Here is a 19,635-nt window from a genome sequence, read left to right as displayed (position 1 = left end):
AAGATCTGCATGTATTAGAAATCCTGATTGATTTTCTTCCCTGGTGAAAGTGAGATCATATCAAATAAGACATCATAGCAAATTGTAGTTCATATGAGTTTTTAAGGCACTATAGGAGGGCTAAGAGTTGGTAAAGTTTGATTGAAAATTAAATTTGCTTTAAGAGATTGTCCTCCATTCTCTATGAATAAATTGCAAATAGATACCTTACATGGAACAGGAAGAGAAGTAAGTCATTTGAAAGAAATTTTGACACCAAATTTCTTAAGACCCTGACAAGCCAGAGATAGAGACGTGGTTATACTGGGAAGGATTCTGATTCTAATGAAGTTCACCTTAGCTCATTGTCGCTTCCGTTTGGAATTTAATGAAAGAAGATACCTAATTTTTGTAGCTGCTCTGTGTGTGTGTGTGTGTGTGTGTGTGTGTGTGTGTGTAAAATTAAAATTAGATTTGCTTTAAAAATGTCACATTAGCATAAAATAATTTATACCTAGTTTAAGAATAGATGAGTATAAAAGTACACTAAACTAAGCATAACAGAATTTCGGTCATAGCTCAAAATCCTCGTGATACTTTCACCAAAATATATAGGCTCTTGACAACTAAGTCACCATGTACACTCAAACATATAAAGAAATATGTTTATTTGATCAATTAACAATCACTTTTTAAGATCAATTAAGAATAAAAAATATAAAAGTCTTTATTTGCATATTTCTTCTTTAATGCTTTTTCTTTCTTTATGTAAATCCAAATTTCTGACCTATTTATTTTACTTCTTTCTGAAGAACTCTTTCTAACATTTCTACAAATCAGTTCTACTGGTGAAAAATTCCCTCAAATTTTGTTTGTCTGACAACATCTTTGTTTCTCCTTCCCTTGTTCTTTGAGCTTCCTGGACCTGTGGTTTAGTGTCTTATATTAATCTTGGGAAATTCTCAGTCATTGTTGCTTCGAATATTTCATCTTTTCCTGTCTCTCTTTCTTCTTTTCCCACTATTCCCATTACACATATGTTTGAGGACATTTAGTATGTTTTAGAATGTGTCCCAGTGCAGATTCAGTTCAAGTAAGGGAACCTGTCTGAGTCTCATTAAGTAATCCTTGAATAGATTGGAAAATGCTGTATAAATAAGTTAGTAGTGATTGGCTAACTCTTGGGACATTGCATCTTATTAATAATAGCATATTTCATGGAACTTAAAAAATACTGGGTTAGTCATGGAAATTAATTGTTTTCTTTATAATGTATGTTTACTATATTCCATTTCATTATGTCATATAAAACTAGAATGATATGACAAATGACAGAATTTAATAACTTTGCATTCCCATTTATTTCTCAATTACTGTCCCAATTTTGGTATATTAAGGTAAGATATCTGAATTGAAATTATTAATGAGAAAGTTAGTCCTCTCTACTTATTTCATTGTCTAAATATATTCTAGGATTGTTCCAAATTGTACACGTATTAACAGACTTAACAGAAACTCCATTTTAATTGTTTCTCCTCATTTTAATCCACCATGTCTTAATCTCATTGGGCTCTTTGCTGCATTCCTGTAATTTAGGAGGCATCACAGCACCATTGTTAACAAGAAGAGTACATTTAATAATAGCGTCTACCTCTCTGGACATCCATTCTGCTAATAGACCTAACAGAAAGCTAATCATCATTAGTGTGATCATTTTATTTCAGAAACTCCTAACCTCCCTGTTGAATTATGGTATTAGCAATTGCAAATTATTAAAAATTATGGCAGGAGGACTAGGCTTATTATGATCTAGCTCTTAAAGAAATCTAAGTCACTGGGAGACGTGCTGCAATAAAAATAGAAACAAATCTCTTAGTAGTAAGCATAGAGTAGGTAATGATAAACACATCACCAAACCACCAAATGCACAGAATATAATCCTTTAGAGGTAATATTTTGTTTGAATAGCTCCTACTTTTAAGTGATTCACTCTATCTCTCTAAAACTTATATATTTGTTTCTTTTCTTTTACTCCAGTAATTTATTTAACATAACATGGATAGAATCACACAGCTAAGTGACAGAAACTGGATTCATCATAAGTAGCATGGTTTCAAACACTGTGCTCTTAACTAAGATAACCTGTAATTTAAAACATTTCTTTGATATATTTCTTGGTTTGACTCTATAGTCTTAATTTAGTTAATTTTGGTTGCTATTTTAATATGTTTATTAAAGTATATATGCCCATTTTTGAAAATCAAACACTTTATTTTTTATTATTATTATTTTTTGTTCGGTATGCAGGCCTCTCACTGTTGTGGCCTCTCCCGTTGCGGAGCACAGGCTCCGGACGCGCAGGCTCAGTGGCCATGGCTCACAGGCCCAGCCGCTCCACAGCATGTGGGATCTTCCTGGACCGGGGCACGAACCCGTGTCCCCTGCATCGGCAGGCGTACTCTCAACCACTGCGCCACCAGGGAAGCCTGCTTACTCTCTTTTTAAAGAGAGAAAATGTGGCATAATGGACTATCCTATGTTTTGACCATCAGAAAAACCTTGGTTAAAATCTCATTTTCCAATGCATTAGCTCCATTGAATTCTTTCTGCTGGTCAGGCAAATTTTAGATGCTGAAGTCAGACTCCAATTTTTACTGAATCTTGTCCTAGATGGTTAAATCCTAATGTTTCAAATTTGCATAATGCCATCACAAAGTGTAAGCTATTTTTTAATATATTAACCCATTCTACTATGAGTTAATGAGCCTGAATCTATTCCCAGAATGGAACCCCAACTGAACTATTTATAGATTTGAGTTCCCAGCACTGTTTTTTTTTTTTTTTTTTCCTTCTTACTCATCTTCCTCAGTCATTTGTACTGTATTAACTCATGGGTTGGTTGCAAACCAAGAGGCCTCTGGGGTCAGAAAAATAATGAAAGTGGTTAAGGAATGCAGGCTTCATGACATAGTAGCCAACACTCATTCCTGGTGGTAACAAGGTATGACCTGTAAATCATTTAAATGATGATAAGCCTATGCCTTTCTTCCATAAGGCAGCATCAGTTAACTGTGACAATAAATCTAGCAATCAGTGTAGTCAATTCAAAAGGAAAAGTAAGAAAAAAAATTCAGGCAAATGTAAGTTTCACTCATTTTCATGGGAAAAAATTTAAGCAAAAGTAAAAATCAATTATGTTGCACAGTGACTCAAACAGAAAAGAAAATTAACACTTGAATATTTTGAATGTTTAATAACTATAGACTTGTTACATTCGCAAAAATACTTTAGCCCAGATTATGTCTTTCTTTCTAGTAAAAGTAAGATGTTGTGAAAGAAATGTCTCTTTTTAAAAGGATTTCATCTACACTCAATTTTGTTTCTAACCTAAAAATATATAAATGTCAAAATTTATTTTTTCTCTATATATTTTTAGAATAGTTTTACCTAATTGAAGTATTTAATTTAGAGAAACTCATTTCTGGAAATACTTAGTGATTTTATTGTATGTAAAAATACAGATACTAAGAAAATCATTTTAATGCTACAGTTTGAAATGAATCCTACTTTTCTTTGAGTTAGACAGCTATGATGCAAATAACTTCAATAATGCATAACAAAATTGATTAAAAGGAAGTGAAGTGTTTTCTACATATCAGAGCAACACCTTGTCCGGAAGTTAGATTTTTTTTTCCCTCGCCAAATATTCACATTAGGCAAAATGCATGTGTCATGTCAACTGGATGGTAAATTTAGCCTGAATAATTTCTTAATATATCAAGATAGAACTTTTTGCTAGTATTTATAGTTTTTAAACCATGGCCTTTTTTCCTATCCCTGATTCCTCAAAATACTACTTATTTATATTTCTAAATAATTTACCTAAAATATATTCACTTTTCCGGTATTCAAATATATACTTTTATATGTTTAAGTCAATTATATTTTTTGCATTTATCAAAATATATAAATGTTTGAAAAAAACTAAACATTTGCAGCAGCATAATCTTTTTTTAGATGCTATTTTGTAGACATTCCTAAAATGTTAGAGTACAATATTTTCATACCTATCCAAAATTTTGCAACAATACTTATATTAAAATAATTTTCGATGTATTTAACCTAAATAGTTGATAGTCACCTAATTATAACATTTTCACAATGAGATAATAGAGAAATGAAAATTTATACTGCAAACAACTTTCTCTTTAATTATATACTGCACAGTCTTTAAAATTGTGATATAAGTATTTTAATATATCGTAATAAGAAAGGTACCTGGAAAATAATTTTGTAAAATGTATATTCATTTGGGGAAGCATTTTTTAATTTAAATGAGAAAATGTTACATAATGAACACCAATATTTTTAAAAAATTCTTCAGTATTTCTCAGTTAACCTTAATTTTCTTTAACGTGATTAGAATAATAATAATAAGACTAAGAAGTTGGTATGAATACACTGACTCAGTTAATGTTCACTAACACAGTGTGGGATCAGCAATTTGCCACAAATCATATAACTGGAATCTGCAATACTAGGATTCTGACCTGGATCTTTTTGACTCCAGACCAGCACTCTTAATCTGTCCTTGTGCAGCCTTTGTTGTGGCAAATGAATGAACAATTAAGCTGAAAACATTGCAGTTAATCTTCAGCTGTACTGAAGGGCATAGTTTCTTTTAACTTGACTCAAGGACTTGGAGCAAAATTAAAACTAGCCCCAAATAAACAAAGTTTTCTTTTATGGTTACTTACCTGCAAGGTAATTTTAACACAACAAAATTAGGGACTTCACTGGTGATCCAGTGGTTAAGAATCTGCCTTCCAATGCAAGGGACGCAGGTTCAACCCCTGGTCGGGGAGCTAAGATCCCACATGCCAGCGGGGCAACTAAGCCCGTGCGCCACAACTAGAGAGAAGCCCGTGCACTGCAACAAAGAGCCCGTGTGCTGCAACTAAGACCCGATGCAGCAAAATTAAAAAAAAAAAAAAATTAAAGTGTTGTAATTAGGAGACACACTACTAATTATACAGAGTATCCCCTCAGAATCCCTGGGTTAAGCTCAGACACATAGGGTAAAATTGGAGACTCTAGAGAGACATGCCACAAAACTAAAATCCACCCATATTTCACCAGGCAGGAGAATTATATTAGAAATATAAGTATGCTTCCTATCGCTTAAAAAATTTAGTGAGCTCACATGTGTGCATTTTCATGTGTGTGTTGGCTTAATGTTGAAAAAATAGACATTTTTTAGAATTTAACATCATATCATGGCAATTTCCCCATTCCATTATATATTAATTGTCAACAGTTTTCCTGAACTCAAGGTAATCTTGCTATTTTATTAAGAGTATCTTTGAGAGTAACAAGTTTCATATAAGAAAACGTCAATTACATTAAAATAACAGGGTACTTTTTGTTAATCACTATTTGGTTCTATATCCAGTAGATTATATAAATTATTTTTCTGGTATTTAAATTTTTTCTCGAATGTTCAAGAAGAGGACCTGTTTTCATTGGTGCCTAAAAATCGTAAGCATAAAAAGAATGAACTATGCAGAATTGCACATGTCCTCCCTAATATGTTAGGAACATTCACAACATATGAGTTGCTCTCCAAATTTAACTAGAGACTGTAGATTCGTTAATATTGTATATCACAGAGAGCTCACGTACTTAATAAACTGTCCTTAAGCATGAAGATGGAAATTGGAAGAGTAATCATAGAGCTGATCCTAGTAGCTATCAGACACTATATTGTTAAATGATAAAATTTACTTCAACTTTCCATGACAGATCAAAACTTCTCTCTAATTTCTAGAGAGAAAAAAGAATGTGACATGAACTCTCCACCTTTCTACTCACTGATATATCTAATTAGAGATTTGGGAAGAAAGTATGAGAATGTGTGAATTAGCCTCTTTTTCTCGTGTTTTGACTTACTCTGTCCTCAGAATACACAGTTCTCTCTGTTACCTCTGTTAGGTGACCTGCCCTTATTCTACAAGTGGTCAGTTGTTCACCTTAATAATGACTAGATAATACTTAGGAAGTCTCCCTAGCCATAGACCTAAGACATATTCTCTAATTATATTTACTAGAAATAAAACTTTATCAAATCATAACTCAGGAAGAGAAAGAAGAATATTTTTATCTCCTCAAATTCCTGCCTATATAAACAGAATGAGAGTTCATATATCATGGGCACAAACATTATCAGAAGCTTTCCTAAGCTAATTATATTTTCTCATGCAATAATGGATTAACTTAAGCAGGAAAATATTTGATAATAATGCTTTATATTTCAGTGCTTCACAGTTGAGGCCAAGGATAGTGGAAATGGCCAACTCTGATCATAAGGGTGTTTCCGTGTATGTTTGTAGGACTGTGTGCAAACTGACTGTAGCTAGTAGCAAATTTTACTCAATAAGATGAATCTAATTAAAAAATAATAACTGCTGCTTTACATAAAAGTATTGAATTAGATGTGGTGTCCTGAACTACAGGAAAATGCACAAATGCTGTGGTCTGAAACCCATCCTGGAGAAAGATGAATGATGGCAGCCATAGATTCAGGGATGGGATTTGGGAGTAGCAGGGATTTGTCACTTAAGAAGTAAAAGATTATCTTTTCCTGCTGCTTTTAATTTTCCTCTTTTCAACCCAAGGCTACTACCTACCACAAGAGTGAGAAGTCAGAAACTCAAGCAAAATGACTAACAGAGTAAAATATATAAAGCATTGAAAGGAAAAAATTCCCAAAACCTGGAATTCTGTATCCAATGAAATTATCCTACACAAATGATGCAGAGATAAAAACTTTCTCAGACAAACAAAAACTGAGGGAATTTGTTGCCAGTAGAACTACCTGGCAAAAAATGTTTTTGAATTTCTCTCTGAGATAATTTCTAACTTCTCTCTGAATTTCTTTAGAGAGAAGCAAAATAATATGGATCAGAAATGTGGATCTACGTAAATAAAGGAAGAGCATTTGACAAGGTAAATCTTTTATTTTTCTTATTCTTAAATGATCTATGTTCAAATTAATAATTGCATAATGTATTGGATAAATATAACTTATAGATAAGTGAAATGAATGGCAGAAATATAATAAGAGGTGGGAAAAAGAAATTGAGAATAAATCGTTATAAGGTACTGGCACTACCCATGTAACAATATACTGTTGTTTGAAAGTGGAAAAAAAATTAGTAGTAAATATATATCATAAACTCAGAAGTAACCACTGAAAAAATAAAAATAAGCATAATTAAATGCTAATAGAAGAAAGAAAATGAGATCACATTAAATTATTACAATAAATAGCAGAAAAAGAGTGAAAAGAAAAAAGAAGCAAATAATAAGGGTAACAACTAGGAAACAGTTAAAATATGGTCACTATTATTCTAACTGTATAAATAATCAAATGAAATATGAATGGAATAAATACACCAAGTCAATGATAGAGATTGTCAGAGTGGATCAAAAAACAACACCTAATTATATGTTGTCTACAAGAAACCCACTTTCAGTGTAAAGATACACGTAGACTAAAAGTAAAGGAATGAAGAAAGATATACCACACTAATGCTAATCAAAAGAAAACAGGGATAGCTGCATTAATATCCAACATAGCAGATTTCAGAGCAAGGAAAGTTATCAAGGGTAAAGACAGGCATTACATGATAAATGGTCAATACTCCAAGAAGAAATAACAATCCTTAATGCGTGTGCCTAAAAACAGAGCATCAAAGTATGTGAAGTAAAAACTGATAAGACTGCAAAGAGTAATAAACAAATACATTATAGGTGGAAACTTTAACACCAGAAATGAACAGAGTTGACAGGTAGAAGTTAAATAAGATGTGATACCAATTTCTCTAGAATATATTTTAGAAAACAGAAGCAAAGGGAACACTTCCAAATTTATAAGGACAGGTATGCAAGGCTGGTTCAACATTCAACCATCAATTAAGGCTGTTCACATCATCAGGCTGAAAAAGAAAAATTATATGATCATATCAATAGATGGAGAATAAGCACTTAAGAAAACACAACACCCATTCATGATAAAAACTCTCAACAAGCTAGGAAAAAAATGCAACTTCCTCAGCATGATAGGAATGCTTATCAAAAAATTACAGCAAACATTGCTCTTAAATCTTGAGAAACTATATGCTTTCTCCTATGATCAGGAACAAGGCAAGGATATTCTCTCTCACCACTCCTATACAACATGGTACTGGAAGTCCTTGCTAATACAATAAGACAAGAAAAATAAAAATTATATAGCTTGGGAGTGAAGACATAGAAATGTCTTTGCATATGAGATAATAATCTATGTAGAAAATTCCAGAGAATTAAGAAAAATACTCCTGGAACTAATAAATGATTGATTATTGCAAGGTTACAGCATATGTTTAATATACAAAAGTTAATTGCCTCCTATATACCATCAATGAACAAATGGAATTTGAAATTAAAAGTGCAATACCATTTACATTAGTACCCCCAAAATTAAATGCTTCAGTGTAAATGTAACAAAATATTTACAACATTTATATAAGGAAAACTACAATACTTTGATAAACAAAATCAAAGAAGAATTAAATAAATGGAGAGATACTCCATGTTCATGGATAGAAAGACTCAATATTATTATAAAGATGTCAGTTCTCAACTTTATCTACAAGTTGAATGCAATCGCAATAAAAATTCCAGCAAGTTACTTTGTGGATAGTAACATGTTCTAACTCTTATGTGGAAAGCAAAACGCCCAGAATAGCCAACACAATACTGAACAAGAACAAAGCTGGGGGACCGACACTACTAACTTAAAGACTTACTCTAGAACTACACTATTCAAGACAATGTGGCATTGGTGAAAGAATAGATAACTAGATTCCTGTAACAGAACAGAGAGCCCAGAGAGACCACACTAAAATATAGTGAACTTGTCTTTGACAAAAAATGAAAGGTGATTTGGTGGAAAAGGATAGTCTTTTCAAAAAATGGTGCTGGATCACCAGTACATCCACATGCAAAAAAGTGAATCCAGACACAGATATTACACTTTTTACAAAGATTAATTCATAATGAATTGTAGACCTAAGTGTAAAATAAAAACTATAAAATTCTAGAAAATAACATACGATAAAATATAGGTGACCTTCATTTGGCAATAATTTCTCTGGTAAGAGAATGAAAAGACAAGCCACATACTGGGACTGTGGATTTGCAAAACACTATCTAATAAAGGACTTTTATCAAAAATATACACATAATACTTAAATTCAACAATAAGAATACAACCTAATTAAAAAGTGTACAAAATACCTGTACAGATACCCCTCCAAAGAAGATATACAAGATGGCAAATATACATATGAGATGATACACAACATCTTTATATTTAGTAAATTTCAAAACACTGATGACACCAAATGCTCAAGAGTATGTACAACAAGGGACCTCACTAATTGCTGGTTACAATGCAAGATGGTACAGCCTCTTTGGAAGACAACTACATTTTCTTACATAAGTAAACATACAGATTATCATCCACCAATTTTGTTATGCAAATAAGTGAAAATCTTATGTACCTATAAAAACCTGCAGACAAATGTTTACAGAATTTTTAGTCATAATTGTCAAAAATTAGACTAAACCAAGATGTCCTTCAGCGGGGTAATAGATAAACTGTGGTACACTTATATAATAGAATATTATTCAATGATAAAAATAAATGAGCTATCATGCCACTAAAGGATTTGGAGGAATCTTAAATGAATATTTTGAGTCTAAGGAGCTAGTCTGAAGAGCTTACATACTGTATTGGTCCAACTATATGATATTATGGAAAAGGCCAAACTATAGAGACAATAAAAATATCAGTGGTTGCCAGGGAGTCTCATTTGGGAGGTAGGGGGCACGAGTTGGGCACTGGATGAATGGCTAGAGAAGATGTGATATTTAGAGCAATGAAACTATTCTATATGATCCTATAATGTTGGGTGTATGGCATAGAAATTTGTCAAAGCCTACAGAACTGTACAAAACAAAGAGTGAACCCTCATGTATTATGGAATTTAGCTGAGAACAATATATCAGTATTGGTTCATCAACTATAACAAATGTGTCAGACCCATGCAAGATGTTAATAATAGAGGAAAATTTGGGGGAAGGGATATATGGGAACTCCCTGCACTTCCTGCTCAATTGTTCTATAAACCTAAAACTCTGCTAAAAATGAAGTCTATTAATTTTAAAACCCATGGCAGTGATAAAATTTGTATTATTCTTGAGGTGAAGAGATAAGAATATAATTAGGAGAGATATATTTAGGCCTTCAAACCATTATTATGTACTATTTTTTTAGGTAGATTGTGCATAGCTGTGCATTTATTTCTAAGAATTTCATATCTACAAAAATCATTATGTGTATAAAAATTAAGAAGAATAACTTGAAATAATGATAAAGTTAATTGGGTTTGTAAGCTTCTTAAATTGTTTACCAATATCCCTTCAATTTATCTTCTCCAATCTTATCCTTTAGGAAACCCTAGCTCTTTTTCTAAAATGATAGATGGAAGCATTTTTATTTGATTTTTTTTCCCTCAAAAATACTAAATCAAGAGAATTTTAATGTCTATAATGCAATTCTATGTTTTGAGGTTTTCTGGGGTTTTTGCTTTTTTCTAATAACTGAGAATTTCTCTTTTCTACATTGAAATCATTACATATGACTTTTTATTTTAGCATGGACATGTGTACTGTTGAGCAATGAAATATCTATCATATTAATTTAATTTGTTATTAAAAACCCATGTTGTATTCAGAAATATTAACATCCATCAAGAAACCAATGATCACCAAATTACCATATTAAAATAATATACAGCATAAAAGCTCCTTGTTCTAGGTGGAAATTAATGAAAGAGTAGATATCCAGAGAGGATACAGCATAGTTAATTAAACTAACCTAAAATTTATTGATTTTATGTTTGAAAGTAAGCATTAAGGTTTTTTAAGGTGTTGCCTTCATTGGTCATACATCAATTCTGGTGATGCCACCTTTGCCAAACTATGTTTGGCAGCTATATTTTGTGGATTTGCCTTCACATTTTATAGCACATTTGTCTGAGTGTACTTAATCTTATCAAATATGTTTCTGGTGTTTGTGAATAGTGTGGGTGGGATGAATAAATGGGATAATAAAGTTTTTATTAAGATATAAATGTTGATTATAAAATGATATAATGTATGTGTATTTATGTGTTGTGTGCTCTCATGTATTAGTTCTAAAGTTGTATCCAAGGAGGGATTCTAAAATGTTTGGGAACAATAAAATCATCATCAAAACAACATGCAACACCTAGGTTATTGCAAAATAGTCATTTATATGCATAGGATTTGAGAAATGTGTTAAATAAAATATTTTAAACCTGCATTTAAACATTTATATTTCTTCATAGAGCTATTTTTATCATTGAATTAAATAAAATATATCAATTGAATATTCAGTGCCTTAAGATATAAAACTCTTGAGATAGCCTCCTCCAGTAGAGGGCAGACAGCAGAAGGAGGAAGAACTACAGTCGTGCAGCCTGTGAAACAAAAACCACATTCACAGAAAGATAGACAAGATGTAAAGGCAGAGGGCTGTGTACCAGGTGAAGAAACAAGATAAAACCCCATAAACAAAACTAAATGGAGATAGGCAACCTTCCAGACAAAGAATTCAGAATAATGATACTGAAGATGATCCAGGACATCAGAAAAAGAATGGAGGCAAAGGTCGAGAAGATGCTTTAACAGAGACCTAGAAGAATTAAAGAACAGACAAACAAAGATGAACAATACAATAACTGAAATACACTAGAAGGAATCAATAGCAGAATAACTGAGGCAGAAGAACGGATAAGTGACCTGGAAGACAGAATAGTGGTATCCACGGCTGTGGAACAGAATAAAGAAAAAAGAATGAAAAAAATGAAGGCAGCATAAGAGACCTCTGGAACAACATTAAATGTAGCAACATTCGCATTAGGAGAAGAGAGAGAGAAAGGACCCGAAAAAATATTTGAAGAGATTATAGTCGAAAACTTCCCTAACATGGGAAAGGAAATAGCCACCCAAGTCCAGGAAGTGCAGACAGTCCCATACAGGATAAATGCAAGGAGAAAAACACTGAGACACATAATAATCAAAATGGCTAAAATTAAAGACAAAGAAAAATTATTGAAAGCAGCAAGGGAAAAATGACAAATAATATACAAGGGAACTCCCATACAGTTAGCAGCTGATTTCTCAGCAGAAACTCTACAAGCCAGAAGTGAGTGGCATGATATATTTAAAGTATGAAAGGGAAGAACCTATAACCAAGATTACTCTACCTGGCAAGGATCTCATTCAGATTCGATGGAGAAATCAAAAGCTTTACAGACAAGTAAAAGCTAAGAGATTCAGCACCATCAAAGCAGCTCTACAACAAATGCTAAAGGAACTTCTCTAAGTGGGAAACACAAGAGAAGAAAAGGACCTACAGAAACAAACAGAAAACAATTAAGAAAATAGTGATAAGAACATGCATGTCGATAATTACCATAAACATGAATGGACTAAATGCTCCAAGCAAAAGACACAGGCTTGCTGAATGGATACAAAGACAAGACCCATATATATGCTGTCTACAAGAGAACCACTTCAGACCTAGGGACACATACAGACTGAAAGTGAGGGGATGGCAAAAGATATTTCATGCAAATGGAAATCAAAAGAAAGCTGGAGTAGCAATACACATATCAGATAAAATAGACTTTAAAATAAAGAATGTTACATGAGACAAGGAAGGACATTACATAATGATCAAGAGATCAATCCAAGAAGAAGATGTAACAATTATAAATATATATGTACCCAACAGAGGAGCCGCTCAATACGTAAGGCAACAGCTAACAGCTATAAAAGAGGAAATTGACAGTAACACAATAATAGTGGGGGACTTTAACACCTCACTTATACCAATGCACAGATCATCCAAACAGAAAATTAATAGGGAAACAGAAGCTTTAAATGACACAATAGACCAGATAGTTTTAATTGATAGGACATTCCATCTAAAAACAGCAGATTACACTGTCTTCTCAAGTGCACATGGAACATTCTCCAGGATAGACCACATCTTGGGTCGCAAATCAAGCCTCAGTAAATTTAAGAAAATTGAAATCATATCAAGCATCTTTTCCGACCACAAAACTATGAGATTAGAAATCAATTACAGGGAAAAAAACGTAAAAAAACACAAACACATGGAGGCTAAACCGTATGTTACTAAATAACCAAGAGATCACTGAAGAAATCAAAGAGGAAATCAAAAAATACCTAGAGACAAATGACGATGAAAGCATGATGATCCAAAACCTATGGGATGCAGGAAAAGCAGTTCGAACAGGGAAGTTTATAGCAATAAAACCCTACCTCAAGAAACAAGCAAAATCTCAAATAAACTATCTAACCTTGCACCTAAAGGAAATAGAGAAAGAAGAACAAACAAAACCCAAAGTTAGCAGAAGGAAAGAAATCATAAAGATCAGAGCAGAAATAAATGAACTAGAAACAAAGAAAACAATAGGAAAGATCAATAAAACTAAAAGCTGGTTCTTTGAGAAGATAAACAAAATTGATAAACCATTAGCCAGACTCATCAAGAAAAAGAGGGAGTGGACTCAAATCAATAAAATTAAAAATGAAAAAGGAGAAGTTAAAACAGACATCACAGAAATACAAAGCATCCTAAGAGACTACTACAAGCAACTCTATGCCACTAAAATGAACAACCTGGAAGAAATGGACAAATTCTTAGAAGGAATTCATTCCAAGAATGAACCAGGAAGAAATAGAAAATATGAACAGACCCAATCACAAGTCATGAAATTGAAACTGTGATTAAAAATCTTCCAACAAACAAAAGTCCAGGACCTGATGGCTCCACAGGTGAATTCTGTCAAACATTTAGAGACGAGCTAACACCCATCCTTCTCAAACTCTTCCAAAAAATTGCAGAGGAGGGAGCACTCCCAAACTCATTCTTGAGACCAGCTTCACCCTGATACCAAAACCAGACAAAGATACTACAAAAAAAGACAATTACAGACCAATATCACTGATGAATATAGATGCAAAAATCTTCAACAAAATACTAGCAAACAGAATCCAACAACACACTAGAAGGATCACACACCATGATCAAGTGGGATTTATCCCAGGGATGCAAGGATTCTTCAATATACACAAACCAGTCAATGTGATACACCATATTAACAAACTGAAGAATAAAAACCATATGATCATCTCAATAGATGCAGAAAAAGCTTTTGACAAAATTCAACACCCATTTATGATAAGAACTCTCCAGAAAGTGGCATAGAGGGAACATACCTCAACATAATAAAGGCCATATACTACCAACCCACAGCAGACATCATTCTTAATGGCGAAAAACTGAAAGCATTTTCTCTAATATCAGGAAGAAGACAAGGATGTCCACTCTCACCACTATTATTCAACATAGTTTTGAAAGTCCTAGGCATGGCAATCAGAGAAGAAAAAGAAATAAAAGGAATACAAATTGGAAAAGAAGCAGTAAAACTGTCACTGTTTGCAGATGACATGATACTATACATAGAGAATCCTAAAGATGCCACCAGAAAACCACTAGAGCTAATCAATGAATTTGGTAAAGTTGCAGGATACAAAATTAATGCACAGAAATCTCTTGCATTCCTATACACTAAGGATGAAAAAATCTGAAAGGGAAATTAAGGAAACACTACCATTTACCATTGCAACAAAAAGAATAAAATACCTAGGAATAAACCTACCTAAGTAGGTAAAAGACCTGTGCTGAGAAAACTATAAGACACTGCAGAAAGAAATCAAAGACGTCACAAACAAATGGAGAGATATACCATGTTCTTGGATTGGAAGAATCAATATTGTGAAAATGACTATACTACCGAAAGCAATCGACAGATTCAGTGCCATCCCTATCAAATTACTAATGGCAGTTTTTACAGGACTGAAACAAAATATGTTTAAATTTATGTTGAGACACAAAAGACCCCTAATAGCCAAAGCAGCCTTGAGGGAAAAAAACGGAGCTGGAGGAATCAGACTCCCTGACTTCAGACTATATTACAAAGCTACAGTAATCAAGACAATATGGTACTGGTACAAAAACAGAAATATAGATCAGTGGAACAGGATAGGAAGCCCAGAGATAAACCCACACACCTATGGTCAACTAATCTATGACAAAGGAGGTAAGGATATAAAATGGAGAAAAGACAGTGTCTTCAATAAGTGGTGCTGGGAAAACTGGACAGCTACATGTAAAAGAATGAAGTTAGAACACTCCCTAACACAATACACAAAAATAGACTCAAAATTGACTAGAGACCTAAATGTAAGACCAGACACTATAAAACTCTTAGAGGAAAACATAGGCAGAACACTTTTGGTCATAAATCACAGCAAGATCTTTTTTGATCCACCTCCTAGAGTAATGGAAATAAAAACAAAAGTAAACAAATGGGACCTAATGAAACTTAAAAGCTTTTGCACAGCAAAGGAAACTACAAACAAGACAAAAAGACAGCCCTCACAATGGGAGAAAATATTTGCAAATGAATCAACGGACATAGGATTAATCTCCAAAATATATAAACAGCTCATGCAGCTCAATATTAAAAAAAGAAAAAAACAACCCATTGCAAAAATGGGCAGAAGGCCTAAATAGACATTTCTCCGAAGAAGACATACAGATGGCCAAGAAGCACATGAAAAGCTGCTCAACATCACTAATTATTAGAGAAATACAAATCAAAACTACAATGAGGTATTACCTCACACCAGTTAGAATGGGCATTATCAGAAAATCTACAAACAACAAATGCTGGAGAGGGTGTGGAGAAAAGGGAACCTTCTTGTACTGTTGCTGGGAATGTAAATTGATACAGCCACTATGGAGAACAGTATGGAGGTTCCTTAAAAAACTAAAAATAGAATTACCATATGACCCTGCAATCCCACTACTGGGCATATACCCAGAGAAAACCATAATTCAGAAAGACACATGCACCCAAATATTCATTGCAGCACTGTTTACAATAGCCATGTCATGGAAGCAACCTAAATGCCCATCGACAGATGAATGGATAAAGAAGATATGGTACATACATACAATGGAATGTTACTCAGCCATAAAAAGGAACAAAATTGGGTCATTTGTAGAGACGTGGATGAATCTAGAGACTGTCATACAGAGTGAAGTAAGTCAGAAAGAGAAAAACAAATATCGTATATTAACACGTATATGTGGAACCTAGAAAAATGGTACAGATAAACTGGTTTGCAGGGCAGAAATAGAGACACAGATGTAGAGAACAAACTTATGGACACCATGGGGGGAAAGCGGCGGGAGCGGGTGGTGGTGTGATGAATTCGGAGATTGGGATTGACATATATATACTAATATGTGTGAAGTGGAGAACTAATAAGAACCTTCTGTATAAAAAAATAAATAAAATAAAATTCAAAAAAATATATATACAGATAGCTCATACAACTCAATAACAAAAAAACAACCAACCACAAAAAGAAGATATGAAACTCTTTTTACTCAGAATATATTACAAATCTTAGCAACTTTAGACCTGCTAGGAATAGAAATTTAAATGTTCATATAAAAGCCTTGTCTTTTTGGTTAGTTTTATTGTTTCCTACGATATTTTTCAGAGAATTTCCTCCCACATGGATATATGTTATTTGTAATTAATTTAAAGATAATTGTTAATTTGCATTGAATATTAAAATTCATTTATTCAACAAACATCTATTAAGTACCTACTATGTACCATGTACTAAGAGCCTTATATTTATTATTTTCAATACTTATAGCAAACCACTATGAAGTGTATTCTTTTTTATTGTAATTTTCAGATGAGTAACAGTTATTAGAGAACTGAAATAATTTTCCAAGATGTCACCACAATGTTACAAAGTAACCACAGATTAGAAAATCATTTCTCTTTTATCTAGTTCCATTATATATAGCCATGTAAGATCATTTTTGTATGTGATTTCATTTGAGTTTTTAAACATATTATGTTCAAGTTGTTGTTTTCTGAATTATAAGAATCTGCTCATGGTAAAAGTATTGTCATTTTGAAAAAAATACTCTTTAGAATGGTAATTTTCTTTTCTTTTGAAACACATTTAGCTAATTAGTCTTCTTTATATTTTCACATGAGCTTATTATACATGTTTATACAAGCCTTTCTCTTTCACTAAAGATTTCATGTTATGACTTAAATAAAAATAAAAGTGATCTAAGAGGGAATTATGGTATATGGATAATAGCTTAGGGACAATCGAGAACTTTCTACTTGCAGATTCCTCTTAACTGAGCCCACAGAAGTAGCATGTTACCCCTTTAGAAGATGTTTCCCTTTTTCCTTGTTTGAGATCATGAGCGTACCTTACAAAACAAAGCTTTCCTGCCTTAGGATTCACTTTTTTGTCCATTCTAGGCAGCTAGATCAATAACAGAATTCAAACCTAGCATAGCCTGGCTGAATTGAAAATGGGATTTCAAAGGGAGGAGAGGTAATGGAAAAAAAAGTTTCAGGATCTGGTTAATAAGTATTTTCAGGAGCTGTGACTGGATCTTGAGGGTGTTTGATAGAAAAGGGAAAACATAAAGTTGATAAAAGGGAAAGTTTGCTGATATGGGAATATCTTCCCATGATACAAAATTTAACACCCTGAGAAGAATTCTGGTAGGTGGTGCCGCCATGCTATTAGGATTTCTCTTTTAAGCTTGGATAAAGTGATGACTCATGTTAAATGAAATAGAAATGCCAATATTCTGTGATAGTGAAGGAAAAGATCATAGTATTAGAGAATTGGGAATTGTAAAGTAAATGTACAGCATAAGGTTAGAAATTCCACTGGCCAACAATATTCCACTAATGAGCCTAGAGGATACTCCATTTACCAAAGTTATGACAACAAGAACAAAATATGCTGATGAAAGGTGCATCACCATCTTTGAGTGGTGGCTCCTTCTTGTAGGTCAGGGCTAACCGCAGGTGATGCTGTAAAGGAATTGGTCCCCTAAGAGGTCAGGTGGTGGCACTTAAATGTCAAAAGCCAGGTGGGCACAATATTTGCAATGAACAGCAACATCAGAGTGGCAGTTGAAGGGGCTCATCTTCAGAGGGTCTTGGAGATGACTGATATATTGCAGTTGTTTCTAGAAGGAAGAAACATGAAGACTCAAAAAATATTGCTTAACCTTTATAATAACTCAGATTATCCATGGATTATGAGGAAATCAAGAAAAGCAGCCCCAAAATAGTCATGGTTCATGGTCAGTTACCAAACCTGAGCCATTTCTTAGACTATGAAACCACTGAAAGAGAGCCCACATTCCTATTTGAAAGGACAATGGAAAATCATGGCAACTATCATTAGCAGATATATATTCTCCCACAAAAGACCTACATTAATTTACTTAAGTAATTTAATTGTTTTAAGTTAGGTGTAGAATAGAAAACAAAATCTGCAGAAGCTCCAGGTATTTGTGCCATTTGGACCATAGGACACAATGGACCCTCTAATCTCTAATATTATAAAGATATCATTGGTAGGAAAACAATTTGTATAGAACTTATGGCTAGCCATAATGGAAGAGGACGTCATAATGTAAACCCCTAAGGTTCTGAATCGAGATCATGGAATATGCCTGAAAGACAACACACCATACTAAAAGCAGTTTCTGTCCTCACTTGAACTCTCGACTCATGCATCTAGTTACCTGATTTTTTTATTTGTATGTCTCTTATTTCAACATAATCATGCACTGCAGCGAGCTCTCCATTTCTTTCTACCACAGTTATTTGTGCATACATAAGTCTTCTCCATCTTACTACTTGGTAGCACCATCTATCTACTTACTAAATTTCGAAAACAAGGATGTATCCTAGATTCTTAATTTCTCACAACCCCCATATCCAAGATATCACCAAATAAGTTTTTTCATCCATCACCCCAATCGTTCTCTACATAATAGCAAGAGTGAAACATTTAAAAATGTAAATGAGATCATATCGTTCCATAGCTTGAAATGCTTCAAAAGCTTCACATTGCATTTAGAATAAAATTCATACTACAGGCCTTTGAGTTTCTGTATGATCTAATCATTCCTCCAACCTTAACTAAGACTACCCTGCATTTCACTAGTTATAGACCACAGTCTTTTACAATTCAGAGACTACACCTGCTTTTTTCTTTTTTTTTTCACTGACCAGAATGATTCCCCAAAAAGTTCTTCACTGACTATATTATTTAAATAGCCACCTTACACCTTTCTTTATCTCAATCCCTTATTTATTTCACATGATACAAAGTTTTTGTATTTGTTTATAACCTTTGGCTACCTCCACACTAAAATGTGCATTATGTGAGGGCAAAGAAGCTATCAGTCTTCTTCACTGTGGTATCTGAGGTGCTTAGCACAGCTATGTGCTTAGCACATAGTAGGTACTCAATAAGTAATTTCAGATGAATTAATTAACCTAAACTGAGGCC

The sequence above is a fragment of the Globicephala melas genome, chromosome 16 (genome assembly GCF_963455315.2).
Source record: "Globicephala melas chromosome 16, mGloMel1.2, whole genome shotgun sequence".
Taxonomy (NCBI): domain Eukaryota; kingdom Metazoa; phylum Chordata; class Mammalia; order Artiodactyla; family Delphinidae; genus Globicephala; species Globicephala melas.
Note: the sequence above shows the minus strand (reverse complement) of the source record.